Source organism: Octopus sinensis, linkage group LG2 (genome assembly GCF_006345805.1).
Source record: "Octopus sinensis linkage group LG2, ASM634580v1, whole genome shotgun sequence".
NCBI lineage: Eukaryota > Metazoa > Mollusca > Cephalopoda > Octopoda > Octopodidae > Octopus > Octopus sinensis.
Window position 1 is genome coordinate 112,040,151 of NC_042998.1, and position 22,500 is coordinate 112,062,650.

The following is a 22,500-nucleotide window of genomic DNA, read 5'->3' on the forward strand; positions in this document are numbered from 1 at the left end:
CGTGAAAATTAAAGTATCCTGTTGCAGGACTTGAATTTAGTGTGTCATGACATATAATTTAATGTTGCATAACAGTTTACTGAAGAAGCTTTTTTCTGTTTCTACTAACATATCACTCTATATTAGTTAATATTGATTTCTTGTGGATGTAATCAATTTAATCGATCTTGTTATGTAATTTCCACATATTTTATCAGGTTGGGACATCGATCGGTAGAATGTTTAAAGCTCCAGACAAAATGCACTGTCGTATTTGTTCTTGCTTTCTACGTTCTAAGTTCAAGCTATACCCAGGTCAAGTTTGCTTTTCAGCTTTCAGGATAGAATACCAATCTTTCTTCCTATATCTCAGAATCAGCTGCATTCCGCTTTCAAAAGTACATGGGTTATCATTCACAGTATCCTTTTCTTCAAGATAACCAATTCTGCCGTTACCACGATGGAAGAATATAATCACTGAGGTGAGAATATAGCCACCGGGGTAAGGGGATAATGATATATTTCATCAACCACCTCGTGGTTTGAAGCTAGAATATATAGAAATGTAATCAGATACCGCACAAGTAAATTAGATTATTCATTTCAACCATTTCTGTCGCAGAAAGTGCCCTAGTGTGAGTGCAGGCATGACCATGTGCTTTACAAATTCACTTAATAACTATGTAATTTCCTGTTCCCTTCCACTGCACTTTGGGTAAATAACCGTTTGCCATAGCCCCGGGTTGAGCAAAATCTTAGTCAATGAAATTTGGTAGAAAGAAATACATAGGAGGCATCACTACTGATCTTCAATGCCCTAATCTGTCACTGGCTTAACACCACCACCTGTCTGTTGTGTGCCTTTAGTGGAGTTTACTCTGTTGCAAGCATTCTGATCAGGGCCCCAATTTTGAGGATAATAATTACTTCCTTCATCCCCACATTACTTTGGAAGACACTGAAAGGGGTCTGAGCGCTGCCCTTCCTCTTCTGGCTATGCTACAATATAAATATAAATATATATATATATATAAGAGCATAATGATTTCTAAAAAAGTGGATACGAGATCGTAGTTGATTAGTTTGTCTCTGTTATTTGATTTGTCTTTTAATTTATCGAGTTTAGAAGGATAGAAAATGAAATAGATTGGAACCATAAACGTCCATGGGGTGTAAGGAATTATAACTGAGTTCTAGTGACCCTTTCTGTTGTTCCATACCGTCATATCATGATCACGAATACGGATATAGGATAACTACACGTGAGGCCCCGAGAGATCTTCTATGTGATCACACGACCAGCAAAAAATAACAACCAAATTCCATTCAAATAACACTACTCTCTTTTTAAAAAAGATGGCTGAATGGTAGTACATTTTAGATAATCTACTACCAATAAATAAATCAAAAACAAAAGCAGAAGATGCTCATAGCTGGAACAAATGAAATCACTGGTCTGTTCGATGAGGGCAGACTCGGGTTCAACAATAACAATAATATAATAATATAATAATCAATGACAGTTGATTCCTCTATAGATGTATGTTGTTGACACTAAACAATAACTTATGATTATCAATATTATATAAAAAGAAAATAAAACAAAGTAAATACAATAAATTTATGTGATTCTGATCATTCTGATGCTCCAACAAAAGTTCTCATCGTCTTTCATTGCAATTTATATTTTTGTTTGTCACGTTGTTGTTGTTGTTGTTTTCGCCAGTTAATTGCTTATTTGAAATAATTCATTTGCTTCTCTGTGGGGGAGATGTATTTATGCGTATTTTTACATTCGTGTGTGTGTGTGTTTGCGTGTGTTTATATTTTAGTCAGCTAGCGTGTGCGTATGTATATAATATATGAATGCATGAAGGTGTATATATCTATATATATATTATATATATATATATATATATTATATATATATATATATAGCGTTGCGTGAATGTGCATATGTATATGTGTATATCTGTATATGTATTATGTGTGTGTGTGTGTGTGTATGTATGAGTGGTTATGTGTACACATCACCATCATCATCATCATCTACTTATCAGACAAATAAGTACACCAAATATTCCATTTCTTCATTAGAGACGTATGTTCATTCCTAGTTAAAGCTCTTCTGTCGTCCATTAGCTTTCTTGACCACGGTTTTGGCAGGACTCCCAAGGGTTCGTTCTCTGATTAACGCTTTCTCAGATGACTGTTTCACTGGAGTCTTCTGTGAGGGACTCGAACAATGCCAGCAATGTCTCTCTCTCTCTCTCTCTTTTTCTCTCTCTCTCTCTCTCTCTCTCTCTCTTCTCTCTCTCCCCTTCGCTCTGTTTCTTCGCCGATGAACTGAACAGAGGAAAATGGCATTAGAGTTGCTCTGCAAAGTTGTGTGCACATATGTGTGTGTTGTGTGTATAAACACACAATATACACATACGCGCATACACACACCTACACACATATATAAATGTGAGTGGTAATTGCATGCATGAATAGGTATATACGTATATTATGTATGCATGCATAAATAAAGAGAAAGAGACAGACGGACAGGTAGATAGATAGATAGATAGATAGATAGATAGATAGATAGATAGATAGATAGATAGATAGATTGAGAGAGAGAGATAGAGAGATAGAGAGAGACAGAGAGACAGAGAAAGAAAGAGAGAGAGATGGATGGATGGATCTTCGTCAGTTTCGCTGAAAAGTTATTTAGTTGTTCGATCAAGAGAGCTATATATTCATTGAATATAACTGTAAACGGTTGAATATTCTTCGGATGGATGTCACCTTTAACGTAATTCTCTGCCGGATTCAACGTAAACACAATCTGTCGTGGCTGGACCTGTAAAATAAATGCAGTCCACCGGCCTGAACATCTAAATAGTTAATCCACCCTATTTCGCTCACAAGACTTAGCACGGCCGAAACGATGGTAAAGACCAGGGAGAGAGAGAGAGAGGGGGGAAGAAACAGAGAGTGAGTTAGCTTGAGAATGATAGATAGAACTATAAGCAGTTGCTTACTTGGAAGAACACCTAAATGCTAGATGCATGGTCATTACAGAGTGCTGAGGTAGTTATATTAAACCAGTGTGTGTGTGTTTATATATATATATATATATATATATTATATATATATATATATATAATATATATATATATATATATATATGTATGTATGTATGTATGTATGTATGTATGTATGTATGTATGTATGAATGTATGTATGTACGTATGTATATACACACGCATGTGTGTGTATTTCGACGGCTTATTTTAACGAAGACCTCTTTATTGCAAACATTCGAGTTTGAGCCCAATCTGAGGATAACTTACTTTACCCTCCTCTCCTTCGATTATTACGGATACCTTGAAAATTGCCATCAGCGCCAGTCTTCTTCCAGTCACCAATCCGTTCATCATGATATTGTGCTGAAACTGCCGGGGGCCTTGCTATCTTACTTTCGCCAAAATTTGGGGGTTAATAGTCTGCGAGACGTACTTTGTAGCAGACACATGAGGTGAATTATTCTGCTCGAGGACGTGACGCACCGCTTGCTCTGGGAATCGAACTCATGACCTTGCGACTATTAGTCCATCACCCTAACTACTAATCCATATCCATTCTTACTAAGCCATTAATCTTACAAAGCTATCCTTCCAAAAGGAGTCACAAGTATCTAAGTTGTTGACAGTAAGATCGAGGAAATCTTGGTTATAATATTGCTTCGATTCTTACCATTTTATTGAATTTGATCGTCCTTAGACTTCTTCATATGGCAACAACTGACTCTGAGAATCAAATCTTCAACAATAAAATAACGTTTGTGCCTGATTTTAAAGATTATACAGGCATTCAATAAGTCAAAGAAATAAGTTCTTCATACGCTTCTAATTCACAGTCGAAAACCATTTTACTTCATTTAAGTTGCTAATGTCTTTAGGAAAAGCACAAACATCACACTACGAAGCATTTAATAACTTCGGTGGGACAAGTATTGTAACATAGGGTGTCGTTGCTGTTGCTACTCTTTCACCTTGTGTTAGCTCTGATCAGAAAGACGTTTAAAAGGTATTCTAGACATGATACTCCTGTTTTGTTCTCATATAATGTTTTGTATCATATAATGTGCTCTTTTTTAACGATGAAAGGATGTGTTGTGGTTCGAAAGATTTTTGTAAGATAGGTGACTGCTAAGATACTCCATTATCATTAACCATGTTTCATATGAACATTTGATACCCAGTTCTTTCTATCTAGTTCGAAAGAAACCAATATAGTTTCTGGACACAATAAACTTTATCTTTTAATTATTTTACAGATGAATCATTAGTTAAATGTCAGACATTGACTAGACCTATGGATTTAAGGAGCTGGTATTTTATATGTTCATGTTGTTCCTTTGGTCATTATTATATCAGCTCGCCGATTGCTGATATATTAATGTTATATCTTCAGTGTATAGGTACACACACACAAACACACACACACACACGCACACACACACACATGCACACACACACGCACATCCACACATACACACACACTCACACTCACATACACACACATACACCATACACATTATATACATAATATTTATGAACACACTCTATTATATACTTTATATACATATACCACACATTTTGTTATGTACACGTAGATGTGACGCAGAATGCTGTAGATACCCGTCCTTCATTATATTCAGACTGGCTACAAGCATAAATGTGTACACACGTACATACAATTGTGTAAACACGTAGTCATTATTTTACACATACACTAAAGGTGCACGAATAGGACACTCTAAACGTGTAAATATACAACCGTCATTATAGGACACACACAAATGCGTAAACATACAACTGTCAATTTATACATATACACTGCGGACATACACACATGTAATAAACTCTAATCGTTCGCTATATATACATGTATATAGTGGACACACGCTGTTGTGTAGACACAAGCTCATTATTATACACATTCACTGGGGACACGCACTTACAAAAGCATCCTTTGCATATATATATATTCTCACAGAATCCAACAAGAACGTAACTCACTAAACATATGTGCATGATCAGGTTTTATTTCAGAGAGGTCCGTTGATTCATTAACCCCACAATTTCAGCCCCAGAAAACCAGCAGTCTTCATCTGTTCACTTCACACGCTTTAATTTAGACTTACAATGTTCAATGAGGACTATTGAGACAACACACACACACACACACACACACCATAACTCTCCCTCTTTTTCTTTCTTTTCTTCTTTATTCTATCCTCTTATTTTCAGTACCTCTTATACCTCTCTTTCATTCTCTCTCTCTCCCTCTTCCTCTCTACTCATTGCTGTTCCACTTTCACTCTCACCTCTTACTCCTACCCCTTCTTTCTCCGTACCTACTCTTCCTCACTTTAAGGCTACTGCTGCTGCTGCAACTGCTGGTTCTTTCCGGAAAGTTTTAATGTTTATTCTTCCCTATTTTAAACACTTAATACCAAACTCTGAACTAGCCCACCCACCACCCAGTTTTCTAGAATGTTCAGTTTCTTCTTTTGATTGTCTACAGCCGAACTTCCATTTTCTATTATTCTAAACTGACCCACTCCTCTATGTCTCTGCCTCTCCAAGTCACGTTATACACACACACAGAACCACACACATACACACACACACACACACACACACACACACACACTCTCTCTCTCTCTCTCTCTCTCTCTCTCACATATTAGATATATATATATATATATCGGGAGTGAGAGAGAAATAGAGACAAACAGACAGACATACCGACCGACCGACAGACAGACATACATACAGACCGACCGACCGACCGACAGACAGACAGACAGACAGACAGACAGACAGGCAGACAGACAGACAGACAGATAGATAGATAGATAGATAGATAGATAGATAGATAGATAGATAGATAGATAGACATACACACACGAAATAGTGAACAAACCTAAGAAAGTAGGACTCAATACATTCAGTAGGAGTTTTTAATATATAATGACAGGGTCACTATAATAATCGATCTGGTTTGGAATAAACTTAAACGGGTAACATTGCCTGAATAAAAGACTCAATAACATAAAGTGGGTGACATACTATAAATTGTTGACAGTAACTTTGGAGTTTCACTAATGGTGGCTTCCTTTTTTTTTCTTTCTCCATCTCTCTCTCTTTCTTTCTTTCTCTCTCCGATACACATGTCTGTACTTCAGATTGTTTGTCTATGTCTCATATTTTCTCAGTGTGTGTGTGTCTGTCACTTTGTCCTTCTCACTCTCTCTCTCCCTCTCTCCCTCTGTCTTTTTTCCCCGCTCTCTCTCTCTCTCTCTCTCTCTCTCTCTCTTTCGTTCTTTCTATCTTACACGCTCTTCCCTTTTACCACTTTCCTCACGTTATATTCTTTCCTATTCACCAGTTTCACCATCCTTTCATCGGTTTCATTTTTCTCACTCCCTTTCTCGTTCCCTGTCTCTTTCTCTCTCTCTCTCTCTCTCTCTCTCTCCCTCTCTCTCTCTCTCTCTCTCTCTCTCTCTCTCTCACTCGTAAGCACTCACACACACACACACACACACACACACACAACCCCTCTCATCTCTGTATGTTTAACTTGTTATATGTAGGTGTATTTATGTCTTCATCAGTCGGTAGATGTATGTGTTTGTCAAACATATACACCATGTGTGAAGTTTCAATCTAATGATTCACTTATTGGTCTGTTTTGTCTATCAGTAAGCAGTGACGGGGTGTTGAAAGTCCTATCAGAAAATCTAAAATGCGGGTGGTCCTGGACGACAGCTCGAAAGACGAACCGTAGGGACTAAGAAGACCTACCTTAGGAATTTTATTTGTTTATGCCAAATTTGCTCGCTTCTGTTTCAGGCGAAGTATTATGGTTGAGTGGCAGATATCTGGGAGTATAAGAACTGCGAGAGACATCGTGGAGAGGAAGGTATCACTCGAGCTGGCAGAAACGTTAGCACGCCGGACGAAATGCTTGCCGGTATTTCGTCTGCTGCTACGGTCGGAGTTCAAATTCCGCCGAGGTCGACTTTCATCCTTTCGGAGTCGATTGAATAAGTACCAGTTACGCACTGGGGTCGATACAGTCGACTTAATCCGTTTGTCTGTCCTTGTTTGTCCTCTCTGTGTTTAGCCCCTTGTGGGTAGTAAAGAAATAGGCATCGCTATGTTTGAAAAGATAAATAAGGAATACACTCTGTTGTGCACAAAATTGTATGTATTACCAAGGTGACTATCTGGTCGAATCGACAAGGTGTCGGATAGAATGCCTTGTGGCACTCGTTCCGGTTCTGCAATCTGAGTTCAAACCCCCCACTGATGTTGATTTTATCCTTCTTCCTTTCGGATTTCATAAACTATCCGTCCACCACTATACTATGGACGATTGCCCCTTTTCGCACCTTTCCCCATTCCCCCCTCTCTCTGTCCTATCTATATTTCAAAGGCCTGACCCTTGTCACAATATGTCACGCTGATTTGTCCCGAAAATTATGTAAAAGATACAAGTGTGCGTACCCTTTATTTGATCAGGCTAGTGAATGGCCATCGACCTGATCGACAAAGAACCTCCACCGTCCACATCGTTCACCACGTATTTTCACACACACACACACACACACACACACACACACACACACACACACACACACACACACACACACACACACACACACACACACACTGTTGCTTCTGTGTGAATGCCTCTTCCATAATGTGTGTGCGCATTGTTATATATTATAATAAACGTCTACAGAAGTCCTCTTGTTCCAGAGTTTCTTTAATAGTATTTCAGTTCTGGAGAATTCTTGATTCTTGAGATCACTTCTTTTTACTCATTTGAAGATGGTCCCCAATTGCTGGCAAGTGATTGTTCTGCTCTCCCTGGATCGGGAGGTAATTTCAATAAATTAAAAATTTCTCTCATGGTATTCAATATACCATTATTCGTCTTCGTTGTTCAAATACATGCCATTGGCCACTGAGTTATTTCTCTTAGCTCATTTACAGTGTGTGTGGATGTGGGTGTGTGGGTGTGTGGGGGGTGGGTGTACGTGCGTCTGCTAGATGATTGGACATGGTGGAATTTGAGACAAGTTAAATGTACAATTTCAATAGAGCCAATTTCTCTTTCCTTCTTCCTCTCTCTCCCCTCCTCTATTTATCTATCTCCGCACAAACATACACCCACGCATATACATAATGTGTGTATGTATGTATGTATGTATGTATGTATGTATGTATGTATGTATGTATGTATGTATGTATGTATGCATATATGTATGTATGTATGCATGTATGTATGTATGTATGTATGTATATACACATGGATGTGTGTATATACACACTCCGCATATATTAATATATTCAATTTCAGCAGCTGAGGTGTTTACGCCTAAACTAAAGATGAACGTTTCACTAATCTAGATAAATTATGAGGCTTTTAACAGGAATGAATATTTATTAGGAGAAATCCGAAGTTTTGCAATTCAGAAGGTTGGAAATTAGGATTGATTGCTTTCATTTTGATTGTAATAGGAAATATATATCGACAGAAATGAATAAGTGAACTAGAGTCAGGCTGAGACTAGACGGAACATCTTCTGAAAGGTGTAACGGGAGAGACAAAGCTCTATATTCCCACCATTATGTATCTCTTATCCCAGTCAGCATCTGGTTAAGTTAGATCGCTTACTTATCTGGTTTTATTGTGGAAGATTTGTCAGATGGCGATGATCAAACCTTTTCATGTATTTATCAATTGATGCTGTTAACGTTGGTCAGCTTTAGCTCAGCCTTGATCAAACAGACTAATAATGATCAAAAGTGTTCCATCTGTGACCAAGGGATTTCATTGTCTGATGTGTTCTTGAATCTTTAAGAATCACTCACCGATTTATAGATTTTAAGTAAAGCTGTGAGGATATTTACATATTTAAAGCATCTTTTTTCCTTTTTGTTTTGTTTTGTTTTCTGTTTGGCAGTGAGAAGGTATCATTTCTATTTTAGCAAACGACTGAAATGTGTTACTCTCACGGGTCAAACGCAGTCCAGAGATTTTGCTTGTCTTATCAACCAAGCTGTTCTCGCTACGGATACTATTCATATTACAATCACTATGTTGGTTAATCAAAACAGATCTAAGTTTCTGTTATTTTCCGAGTGCTGAGTCAAGGATTTTGCAACCAGCGTCTTTGCAATCTGGGTTGAATCCACTTACTTTTACATCCATCGCTAATGATCTTTAGGAGTATGGTCAGTAATTGTATCTTATTTGGGGGACTGAAAATAAATCCATACCTAAGACATTTAGCTATTACAGATAAGTTTATCTAACTCTAAGTAGGTTCCTTCTCCTCACTTGTGTCGGACTAGATGTATTTCAAGCTAATAATGCTTGAAATCGCTACTCCTCATGAAAATTCGGCGGGTCATTAGGATTTGTGTCATAACCCACCCTTAAAGCGCAACCAGCACTAACAAATTATAAATGTTGATAAAATTCACAACTGTAAGCAGTGGGAATGTAGCAGAATCGACGATTGGATTTAAATAAAATCTATTTTCAATTGACTAATGTTCTCCTCGGGAAGTGATTTTATCTCACACTTACTCGACGCCACAGAAACAGGGTATAAGTACCGGGTTTTTAAACCGCCTTTCTTCGAATAAGGATTAGCATTTTTGGTTCCAATACCGTTTAGAAAGACTTGAACACCACAAAATCTCGGTCCTCTAAGCTTCAAATCTATACGTCGTCACCACAGTCTGTAGTTAAAACCGTTAGGAAAGATACGAACATCATAAAACTGTTATTCTTCTCGCCTATAAAAGTAATGTTTAATATTTAAAGGCTTATAACATCATCATCATCATCATCATAATCATCATCATCATCATCATCATTATCATCATCATCGTCGTTGTCGTCGTCGTCGTCGTCATAATTAATGACAAAATTTTCGTTCAGATTTCCTCCTAAAAATGACAAAAAATAGAATATTCAACATCATTAAAGGAATCATAATAACCATTTGTTGTTTACTCATACGTAGTGTATCTCTCCCCACTCTCTGTTTTATTTTCTCTCTCTCTCTCTCTCCTCTCTCTCTCTCTCTCTTTCTTTCTCTCCCTCTCTTCCTTTTCTCTCTTTTACTACCTTTCTCTCTCTAACTCTATTTCTGTCCATGCCTTCTTTTCCTATTACCTTAATACATCCAGTGGGAACGCCTCCTTCTTTAGCTGCCTGTTTCTCCGCCTCACACACACACACACACACACACACACACCACACACACACACACACACACACTCACAGTTTTCCTAATATTTATATCTCCAATCAAGCCTTAACTCCTCCACCTACACAGCTACCCTCCCCCGTTCCCATCCACTCCGCCACTTTCAACATATCAATCATTCATTCTCCCTTCAATTTCTTCTGGAACCTTTTAAGGCAGAGTTCCCGCCTCACACGTTAACAGAAATATGAAAATAAATAAATAAATAAATAAATAAATAAATAAATAAATAAATAAAGGAAATATAAAAGAAAAGAAAGACAAAAAGAAGGAATGAATATTGAAATAAATATATAAAGAAAAGACAAATAATTATGGAACGAATGAAAAGAATAAAGAAAAATCAGCGAAAAAGGAATGAAATTTAGAAAGAAAACAAGAAATAATGAAATATAAAACGAATTTCATGAAAGGAACAAAACAGGAAAAAAATTTTTTTTTAAGCAAAGCAAATCAAATCAGAACATGACACGGATCCTCGTAATTGTACCTCTGGGGTCGATTTTTCTATAAATGATCCAAGAAGAGAAAGTATATGCATACATTGATATATTTTACTAAGGCAAAAAAAAAAAAACCCTTTTCAGAGGTCGAGGAGGAGTATAGAGGAAGGAGTAGGGTTGTAGAGATGGGTGGTTGAGTGGAGAGAAAGGGGTGTGGGTCGAGAGATGGAAAGTTGGCGGGCTTAGAGTTAAAGTAGAGTGCTGATTTTTGAAAGGTGAAACACCAAACAAAACATGAACGTTTCGTGTCGCTTTCTGTTAGCTGTGCTAACAAAAAACATTACATAATATATTACATATTATGTGTGTCTACGAGTCTGTATATGATATACGCTTAAGCACACAAGGACGTAAATCGTAACATACATGTGTGTATGTACGCGCGCGCGTTTGTGTGTATGCATTCTAGCTTAGAAACCAGATCTCGATTTGGGAACTGGTTGATAATTGCCGATTAAAGTCGACCACTATACTCAGCTGAACCTGCTGAACTTGTCTTGAGAATGAAAGGACTAATTTGATTACGTAGTCCTACATACCCATAAAAATAAGGATTCGGGGTGGTTATCGCTGGAACTCTCTTGAACAGAAGTCTGCTCAATCGGAAAAACTTGGTGCTAAGGAGCAGTAACAGTAACTGGCACTCAGTTTTATCGACCCCGAAAGGATGAATAATGATGTTCAGTTGAGCAGGATTCAAAACCAGAACGTATAGAAAGATGTAACCCAATGGCGACAAGATATTTTGTCCGACACTCTACCAATCGTGCTAATTTGTCTGTGTCTTTAATGAGGAGAGACAAGATTGTCAAAGAGGCCGCGTTTATGCTCGGCGGTAGGGTGTGATTTGAGGGGGATTTGGCTGTTTTACGTAAGAAGTCGAATGATAAATAGATAGCAGGAAACAGAAGAAATTGTTAATGAAGAAATTCATAACTTCTTTAAAATTGTAATGATAGGCAGATGGATAGATAGATAGATAGATAGATAGATAGATAGATAGATAGATAGATAGATAGATAGATAGATAGATAGATAGATAGATAGATTGACTGACTGATTGAATGATTGATTGAGAGATAGATGAATGGATATAGATAGTCATGTAATATTTAATACGTGTGTATAAATGCAATACAGGTTTATTTGTGTATGTGTGCATATGTATGTATGTATGTATGTATGTATGTATGTATGTATGTATGTATGTATGTATGTATGTATATATGTCTATATATCTATTATATAAAATCCGTTCTGTCTGTCTGTGTGTGTGTCTTCTAGGATCTCGGCCATCCTCCATCCCATTGCGCTCAAATTTGATAAGTAGATACGGACGGTATTAGGGCGTGTGTAAGTCTCGAAAAAATTACGAAAATCGATTCCAGGTGAGAATGCGATCGATAAAGCCGTGGAACGTGCATTGGTACACGCAAGTACATCAGCTGTTGCGATCGATACTACGCGTACGCGAGAAAAATGCACGGTGTCTCAAATTTAGGTTAAATCAGTGTTTCTCAAAGGAGAGGCCTATTGGATGGTCGGACAAGATGTTTTGAGAAAATTTGGTTTAAATGTTTGATAACTCACCACCGTCCATTGGACGGGGGGGGCCTTTTGCTCATATATATATATATATATATATATAAACTCATTTGACATTGGTACTCAAGTTAATTATATCTACTCCAATATTTGACTAAGTGCTTATTTCTTCGGGATCCTTTATACGTCTATTCCACCTGCCACAAACATCAAATAAATCTCCTTCAAAACACGCCCTACTGTCATTAAAGTGGACGGACAAGTGTAGGAAAAAGTAGGGGGAAAAAAGGAAATGATCATTCCTGGAATTTCATTCCTCGGAGTTCTGATCGGAGCGTAAATGGACGTAAGTAAATATCGCAAAGTATTTACTCCGGTTCGCTATCATTTCTGACACTCTATCCCATTCTATGTTTTGGAGCTGGTAATACAGTTTGGCCTTGACCATGAGAGCTAAAACCAGCTGAAAAGCAAGTTACAAAAATAAAATCAAAAACGCTAAACAAATTTATGTTAATAGCTAGTGACGAATGCGAGAAATTAAAGAATATTTTGCATGAAATAAACACATTAACTCCCTGCCTCTGATCGGAATTGAGTTCGTTTACATCTAAACTTGTAAAGGGAATAAAGAATAGCAGAAATTAATTAGATATTGCCAGTTTAGAAGAGAGTTTTGCAAATCATATATAAAAAAAAAAAGAAAAAGAAAAAGAAAAGAGAAAGAAAAATAGAACTGAAGAACAATTGGTCAGATCTCCATCTTGCAAGACATGCAGCAGGAGCTGTGTGAAGATACCAGCTGCTCGGTAGGTATTCACATAGATTTCTGTCTCCTCCCATCTTTGTTCAAGCGACGACCCTCCTTCCTGCTACCTGCCTACTCAACTCACAGGGCTCTCTGAACAATATATTTTTATATATATGTATGTGTAGGATATGAGTGTGTGTGTGTGTGTGTATGTATGCATGCATGTATGTATGTATATATATGTATGTATATATGCATTGCAGTCAGTCTTTTCCCATTGGTAAATAGACTGACAGAATAAAAGACAGATGACGTTAAAACTTTTATATTGTTTTGCTATGTTACATAAGCACAAAGTCACTAGATTTATAAGAGATGGATATGAGATTATATAACATTCATGCCACTCCTTCCTCACAAACGTTAATTGTGCTAGTTTCATTTACATATTTTTTAAATTCATATTTGTTTTATTTTGGAATTGAAACTTTATAGAGTTATCCACTCGGTGAGAATGTACCTCCATCTCTATTGACTCCTCCTTGCGTTGATGAATAAAGTATCGAGGTGTGACAGCCGGGAAATATTGAAGGGTTTTTAATGAACTACGCTGTAGTATATAATCGTCGTAAACGGGGAAGGGTCACAGGTATCCTTTTATCTACACTACCATGTGTCCTTTGTGATGAAAGTTAACAGTCAACACCTAATTGCAAGCAATAACTACTGTGCATTGCAATTTACAGCTGTAAGCAACATTTGCTCCGTAGAGTTTGTAAAATGGTTAACTGCTTTGTTAGTTTGCTATACTAAGTTCAACTTCCTCTTGTAGTTATCATACTCGTGAACGGTAGAGAATTACTCAGAAGGGTAGACAAAGACGAAATCTCTACAAACCAAACTTTGCTTATTATTACTTACTTTCACGATGGCGGAGCAGTGATCCATGACCACATTTGCAGAATTTCATAAACCAGAAAGATCGATATTGATTGAATATGTTCAGTCTCAACTTCTGTTATTCGAACTCGGTAAGAAAAAAAGCCAGATCAGATACGGAAATTTCAGAGGGAAATATCTGGGAATAAAATATTGTAAAATACTTAATATGGAAAGATGATACACAGCAAAGATTATGAGAGGAGTGTTGGGGAGGGGAGAGTGAGAAGAGGAAGATATGTAATCGAGTGGTTTGAGGAAAAGAGATACGCAGCTTGCCGGATAAACGGAATTGCGGTATAAGTATCAAAGAAGAGAAATTGTAACGCTTTGCTATGAGAATGTTTGCCACTGTTTACTATAACAATATGAACACGCAGGGTGTGTGCATGCAGTATTATAAATATACAATAAAATAGCATATCGTATAATGTCTGGAATTGATCCTATTATTTAAGCACCAACTGAATATCAATTAACCCTTCCAGATCACAAAATATTCCTTAGTCAAAGTAAGTCCAGTATAGTTATTCCATTTGTTCCTTTCACTCTAAATATGTTGAAATCGAATTTCGCCAGGCACACGAGGAACATTTGACAGATTATACATTGTTTTACTTTCTCTTATTCTCCATCTCTTTTCTCTTTTTTGATACCCCATTTTATTTCTCTGTCTCTGTATACCACACACACACACACACAACACACACACACACACACACACACACACACACACACACACACAGATATATATATATATATATACACTCACACACACCATTATGCGCATAGGTGAAAAGCAACAGAAATACTGGCTGGATTTAAACTCAAAAGGTCTTGGTATTCTACTGTGACCTGAGTTCATTTTTAAAAATCCATAGTTGTGCAACATTTTTAGTATCTCAGTGACATACTAATATAATATAATCAATAGTGTACCAATATAAAGTACTGGGTGAAAGTCTCAACATGCCAGTACCCTATTAAAAACCTACATGTCATCACAGGCCAATTGCTGATTAGATAGGTTACTCCCATAGACCGATCTGTTACCAAGGCCTATGGCAGCTACAAAATTATGATTAAATACATGCCCGAACTCTTTTTAGACATAAAATTTCTGAAACTCATTATCCAAGTATAACTTTCTTCTTATAAGGGAAATTTGAGTACTATCTGTATCAGAAACAATATCAATAGAACGTCTTAGATAAATATTTGTCACATTTCTCTATGTAATCAGTTTGACTGTGAAATTAAACCCACGAGGGTCTCTGCAACCGTTACATTATTAATATCAGCCGCCCAGTTTCATTGTTATTGAAGTATTCACAAGGATTTGTTGTCTTCCCTTTCTCAAATAATCAGTGATAGTAACTGAGAGCTACTTATTAAAATGTAAATGTAAAATGCGGTGGTCATAAATTCATTTATATATAATAGTGTAAAGTTTGACAGCTCGACAATAGTTAATAGAGTATCAATACTGCGTGCTATATGAATAGTCAAACTTATGGGATCATAGTCATATGTTTAGGTCTCGTTGTGAAATTTGACATATGAGGGCTAATTTCACAGAGATGTATATGTATTAGTTTCACTCATCGGTAGTTAGAAGGAAAAGGTCAATGAATCTTGAATTTCTGAATAATGAAACCAGTTGGTTCAACCTTTAGTTTGAACTACGTCAGTGCCCTCGTAGGTCAAATTTCACAGTGAGGCTAATATGAATATGATTCTATGATAGTTGACTCTTCAAAACCCACGCTTTGTTGATACTTTAACTATTGTCGAACTGTCAAAAAGTATAACCATTTTGTAAATATGCTTGTTTACATTTTAATAAGTACCCTTCAGTTACTATCATTGGTAGTTTTAGAATGGAAAGTTGGCAATGCTTCTTTGAAGTCTTCCTCAATTTGCCTACTAATCACTTGGATAATCTCAACTAAACGAAGATTTCCCACTCACTGCATTGCATACGTGTATTTGTATTTACGATGGAGACCGATCGTCAGCCATCATCTAACTGATCGCCATTTTACTCGTGTGCACGTGTTCGCATGTGCGTGTGTGTGTTATTGATGTTTGGGTGCTAGATTTTGACTAAGTAGACCTAAAGCCAAAGGCATTCCAGCCGTGACCACAACATCTTTTTAGGAATATGTAGAAAACGCATTACATAAGTGACGAAGCATAAGCATCCTCGGTGTTGCTCAACCCTTACCGAGTAGTCGAGCCATACCAACCGTGGCCAGCTTTCCTTTTCCCCATGTGGAGCGAACTCAGGACCATATTATCCAATTTATCCACTTTTCGGGATATTTGGTTGCTGTTTCTAGCAGTTCTGATGACCTCACGTAGGCTCCTTCTTTCACTTTGTCTCCGTCATTGCTTCATATCTGTACGTATTTGTTTGTGAGTGTTGTATATGTATATATGTATGTACGGCTTTATATCAATAACCTTGTATGTTTGGTGACTAAGTGCATGTATTGTGTGTGTGTGTGTGTGTGTGTGTGTGTGTGAAGGTGAGATACAGACAAACAGATGTGAATAAGCAAGCTGATAAACAGAGACAGAAGGTATGTGAATGTGTGTGATCTTACGTTCTTATATTCATGTGTACTTTCATTTGTGTGATTCTTCGCGGGAGATTTTGTGTTTACATATTTGTTTGTGTGGCAATATCTATTGAATGTGAGTATATATTTGTTTGTGTCTGTGTACATGTATATACATATATATACATACATATGTGTGTGTGTGTGTTGTGTGTGTGTCTAGTTGTGGGTATGTATATGCGTGTACGTGCGTGTTTGCGAGTGTGTTTGATTATATGTCAGTGAGTGTAGACTGCGTGTGTCCATATGTGTGTGCTTGTGATTGTAAGTATGCATGTATTGTGCCTGTGTCTGTGTGTGTGAATGTATTGCGTGCGTGCGTGCGTGCGTGTGTGTGTGTGTGTGTGTGTAGTTGTGGGTATGTATATGCGTGCACGTGCGTGTTTGATTATATGTCAGTAAGTGTAGACTGCGTGTGTCCATATGTGTGTATCCATATGTGTGTGCTTGTGATTGTAAGTATGCATGTATTGTGCCTCTGTGTGTGTGTGTGTGTGTGTGTGTGTGTGTGTGTGTGTGTGTGTGTTTGTTTGACCTTTATGATGCCCAGAATCGTTTTTCTGCAATATTGTTGTAAACTGCCAGATGGTTTTACAAGTAAAACAGTTGAGATTTCCCAAAATTCTCTATTAGCTCCACCACAACACTTACTGCATTATCTCCCTGTCACCACCCCTTTCACCTTCTCCTTTCCACTCTCTTTCTCCCTTTTCTCTTCCCCCTCTTTCTTTCCCCCTCTCTTTCCAACCCTCTCTCTCTCTCTCCTTTTCTCTCTTCTCTTTTTCTGTATTTTATCCTCTCTTTTACTCTTCTTCTTCCAATCGCTTTCACTCCATATCTCTCCGTATTCCATCCTTTCTATCATTACTTTTTCCGTTATTTCCCCTTGCATTCCTTTTCTATGTTCATATCAAACTTAACAATGCCTTCCTCTTATGCGTATGAATCTTTCTGAATACATGCGTACGTGCGCCAGCGCGCGCGCATGTGTGTGTGTACGTGTGTGAGTGTGTTAAGTGAAAAATTACTTACAAAACCACCTTTGCTGATGACGTCTCCACCGATTTTGTCGCCCCACTATAGCCTTCGTTATACCAAGTGGTTGATATTACCGACAAAAACCTTTGTAAGTATTGTCCCAGCATGGGCAAGGGTAGTTAGCACAGCCTCCTCCTGTACTTTTGACTGTGCCTAATTTCTTCGACCTAGGGGAGGATAAAAACTAAAATGACATCGCTAAGATTTGAATTCAAAATAAAAAAGAAATGGACAAAGTTACATTGTGTAATACATCTTGATTTCGCACACATCTGGTTTTTGCCTCAGTTGTTTACATCGTCCAATTCACCTAGGCATAACAATCAACGAACTTATGGACCTTGACACGATCGTTAAGCCCTGCTAGACATCGTACCCAATTCTCCCTCAGATCTCTTAAAATTCTCAATTCTCTTAAAAAGTGATGGGTAAGTTTGAAAAGAAAAAAGAATAGCCAAGATGAGGACGATTGGAACATTATTGATAATCAGTTTGCTCGATCGGGTCGTGCCTGGGGCTGAGCAACATCTAGTATGGAATCATTCAATAGTTTTCGAAACCTCTTAGCAAACAGCTATTTAATAATTCAAATAATAAAAAAAGAGGATCAAAGGTCCTTCCCGAGCCATAGGCTCACAATGCTGGTTTCCCCGTGGCGTATATATCATTCCTTCTGGAGGAGACGCCGGTCCGTCGCATAGTTAGTCATTTTTACCAGCTGAGTAGACTAGAGCAACATGAAAGGGTTTTACTCAAGATCAGAACGGTCTACGAACGAAACCACAATCTTACGACCATGAGTACAACATCCTAACCACTAGGCTATGCACCTCCACAACCTAATAATTAGATTGATTTTATAATAAATTACAAAGAAAGTAAGTAAAAATATTTACCATGATTTGTATTTTTACCATTTTCATTGATACCAGTATCAATCTATTAGTATCAGTGAAGCATTTAGTACCAACTTACAGCCGAAAGGCAGCGGATTGCTGCATCCTTAAATCATCGGACAAAATGCCGTGTAATATTTAGTTCAGGTCCTGTTGTAATCAGCTTTACCTTTCCCACATCCGAAGATCGATAAAGTATTAAGGACGATTTAATCGCTTGTATCCTTCCCTCAACTTACAGGCCTTTATTACATGCATATATATATTAGATATTTCAGATATATTAGCTTCAGATATATCAAATGTGAATTTGTTTCCTATGAATATAGGCACAAATATGCTCAAAAATATACATGTAGGAGTGTATGTGAGTGTGTGCATATGTGCGTGTGTGTGTGTGTATTTGTGTATGTGTGCGTGTATGTGTGCGTGTATGTATATGAGAGATAAATAACTGTGTATATATGTATATATACATGAGAGGTATGTAACTATATATATGTATATGTGTATGTAAATCAAGTGTATCTGCTCGAAACAGTAAGGACATCTGGAAACTTGACAGAAGAAAGAAAGCCACGAATGACCAGTCTTTTTTTACCCTGTCCTTCAAACTGTTGTGTGTGTGTGTGTGTGTGTGTTGTGTGTGTGTGTGTGTGTGTGTGTGCGTGCGTGTGTGTATGTGTGTGTGTGTATATATATATACTGTATATATGCATGTATACATGTTTAGAGAGAAAGAGACTGAGATAGAAAGAAAAAGAGAGGAAGAGAGAGAGGGGGGGCTTACATATGCTCTAATAGATATAACATGTTATGTACTTACACATACATACATATTCACTCGTTTTTATACGCTTGTGTATAAGTGAATTTTTTTCCGTACAATGACACTAATCTTTAACCTGGTTTTTCTTGTTTACCTATCTAAAGTGCACGAACATATATTTACAAGGCTGTACGCATAGAATCCAACAATGTTGGGGGCTTTGTTTTTTTCTCCCTTTTCTCTCACACTTTAACTGTTGCACCAAATTGGTCAGGGGATATAGAAGCGGCTGATCTAGCCAGTCGCTGGTGTGAACTGGTCAGGTGACCACAAGGAAGATTGTTACTGGATTGTTTAGTTGAGACGGCTTCCTATTCTTCTTATTGAACTTTAATTACAACCCTTCAGGACTAACCGTGAGAACTTTACATATGATGAGTTATAGTAACTCCTGCAATAATTAATTGGTTTTGAACATCAGTTATTGATCGAAGCTTACGTAAGAATTTGCAGTAATCATTGTTTGAAGTTGGCACATTATCAATTACACGTTTTTCGTGTAAGTTTTATAATAAATTGAGAGGAAGAAGAGACTGGACGAAAGTGGGAATAGATGTTTACAGATATTAATTAGCTGCGAAGTTACTTTATAAGTACGAGTTGTGTTTCTTCGGTGTAAGATCGGTTAGTATTATTTCTTGGTCGTTGATTGGTGCTGGGTTAGTCGGTGGATGAAGTATACAAGGAAAAATAGAAATCATTCGAAAGAAGAATAAAGGTATCCAACAGTGGTAACAGCACGATATGTAGTCACATCTTATAATATATTATATGTGAAAGCTGGCTGATAATGGGATGGAATATCGTAACAGAATTTGTTAAAGCAGTAGCTAAATTTAAAATAGAACAAAGGATTATGGCTTTTTGCCTTATGTGGAAAGCACGTAGAGAAAAGAATCCCCCCCCCCTCCAAAAAAAATAGTTGACATATAGAGCTAAACAAAGCTGACGTTGCAGAATTATTTCTTTCTAATTATGACACGAAGCCTGCAAGTTTGAGGGAAGCAGGAAACCGATTACCTTGACTTCAGTGATGAACTGATATTTATTTTATCGCCTCTGAGTGGATGAATGACAAAGTCGACCACGGCAGAATTTGAACCCGGAACCCAAAGAACCAGAAGAAATGCCGTTACGCATTTGATCCGGCGTGAGAATGATTCTGCCAATTGCAGAATTGTTTTAATTTCTAAACAGTTCTATTTCTCACTGCTGCAAATAGATATATCTATATATTTACATGAAGATTTCCTTGCAGCTGATTCAGCAATGTAGAGTAGGCTTTACTTCGCTGATGATTCCAAAATAAAGTAGAAATATCTTTGACGATGTCTCAGTCTTGCCATAAAATTTAATAAAAAAATATTATCAGTTATCAATATATACTTCTTTTTTTATTTAATGTATAGTTTCTATTTTCGAATATTTAATGTTCCATATATTGAATATAGTGGAGGCGCAATGGCCCAGTGATTAGGGCAGCGGACTCGCGGTCGTAGGATCGCGGTTTCGATTCCCAGACCGGGCGTTGTGTGTGTTTATTGAGCGAAAACACCTAAAAGCTCCACGACGCTCCGGCAGGGGTTGATGATCCCTGCTGTACTCTTTCACCACTCTTTCTCTCACTCTTTCGTCTGTTGGCCTGCTCGCTTAGCCAGCGGGGTGGCGTCATTCGAAGGCTAAAACAATGCGAACGCATTGTGACCAGCGATGTGTAGCAACATCTAATGGTCTGGTCGGTCACGTGATCACGTGATATTGAATATACTGACAACCACCGAACAACTCTGGACATTCGAGTCATATTTTAATATCTATATTCACATTTGTATTCTTTGAATACGATTATTTCGAGCCATCATCGTCAGGAAAGTTTGTTGGTTATACCAGCCCCAGTACTTTGTCTGGCACTTACTTCACGGCAATATAAAGTCAGTACTGGCGTATGAAAGATAATTCAGTCGGACGGACTTAAATACGAAAATCCATTTCTTTTCGGATGTATTAGTTAAAAAAAAACCCTGTTAAACACACAAACACAGACACATGCACATATACAAACACACTCATATATACCTAGATATTTCTTCACACATAACGGGCTTTCACGTAGTTTCCGCCTTCTATCCAGAAGGTTTTAATTATCGCTAATCTGTTGTTGAAGAAACTTGTCCAAAATTCAGCACAAGTTTCTTCAGCACAGTGAAATTACGTTGTTGCAATGCAGACTTCTTAAATGAAATAGTCTTACTTTTTATTTCTGTCAATCTTCTCAAATTGAACTGAAACGTTTAACCTCAGATATCTTAATCTGCGTTGTTAATGAGCATTGACTGTTGATATTTAAAAGTAAATATCTGAAGTAAAACAAAGCTTGAGACTTAAGATGAAAAAATTTACATATAGACTCGTTTTTGTCCTATTAAATTTTAAGATTCATCAACATTTCATAATATTTCTTTTGTGAATGTGACTTTTTTTCTAACATATTCTGTGACGTTATTACGATCTTACTATTGTATCTCTACTCGACAGTTTCTTGTCTTGTATTGTCTTGGGCCCTCACCTATTAAGGGAATCGTGAGGGCGCTGATCCGAAACATACACACGATTGTACTTCGACCGTCCACTGATCTTTATCTGTATGTATGTAGGTGTGTAATGTGTATGAGTGTATGTATGCATGTGTATGTATGTATGTATGTATGTATGTATGTATGTATGTATGTATGTATGTATGTATGTATGTATGTATGTGAATAAGCATAGTAGTGTAAGTCCTGACAGGGTACAAAGTCAGTGTTCTTCCAATGGATCATTCAACACGAACTCCTGACCATCTCTACCTTCAAGCTGTAACTTGAGAAAACTACTAATATATGCCACTTCAATTTTTTATTGGAAAGCCCTCTCCCAAAGGTTTTTTTTTTCCTATTAAGTTGTATAAATTAATGCTAGCCCATTAGAGCTAGGTCAAACTTAACAACAATACAAAATACCGAATATAACGCCTAATTTAAATCTAATTGAAATTATTTTCTTTTG

General features: G+C 37.3%; 1 protein-coding gene across 1 annotated transcript in view; it reads left to right on the plus strand.

Moving 5' to 3' along the window:
• The window catches only part of LOC115232397, a 35,478-nt gene that overhangs the window by 1,858 nt on the left and 11,120 nt on the right, over window positions 1-22,500 (plus strand). The window lies entirely within an intron of this gene.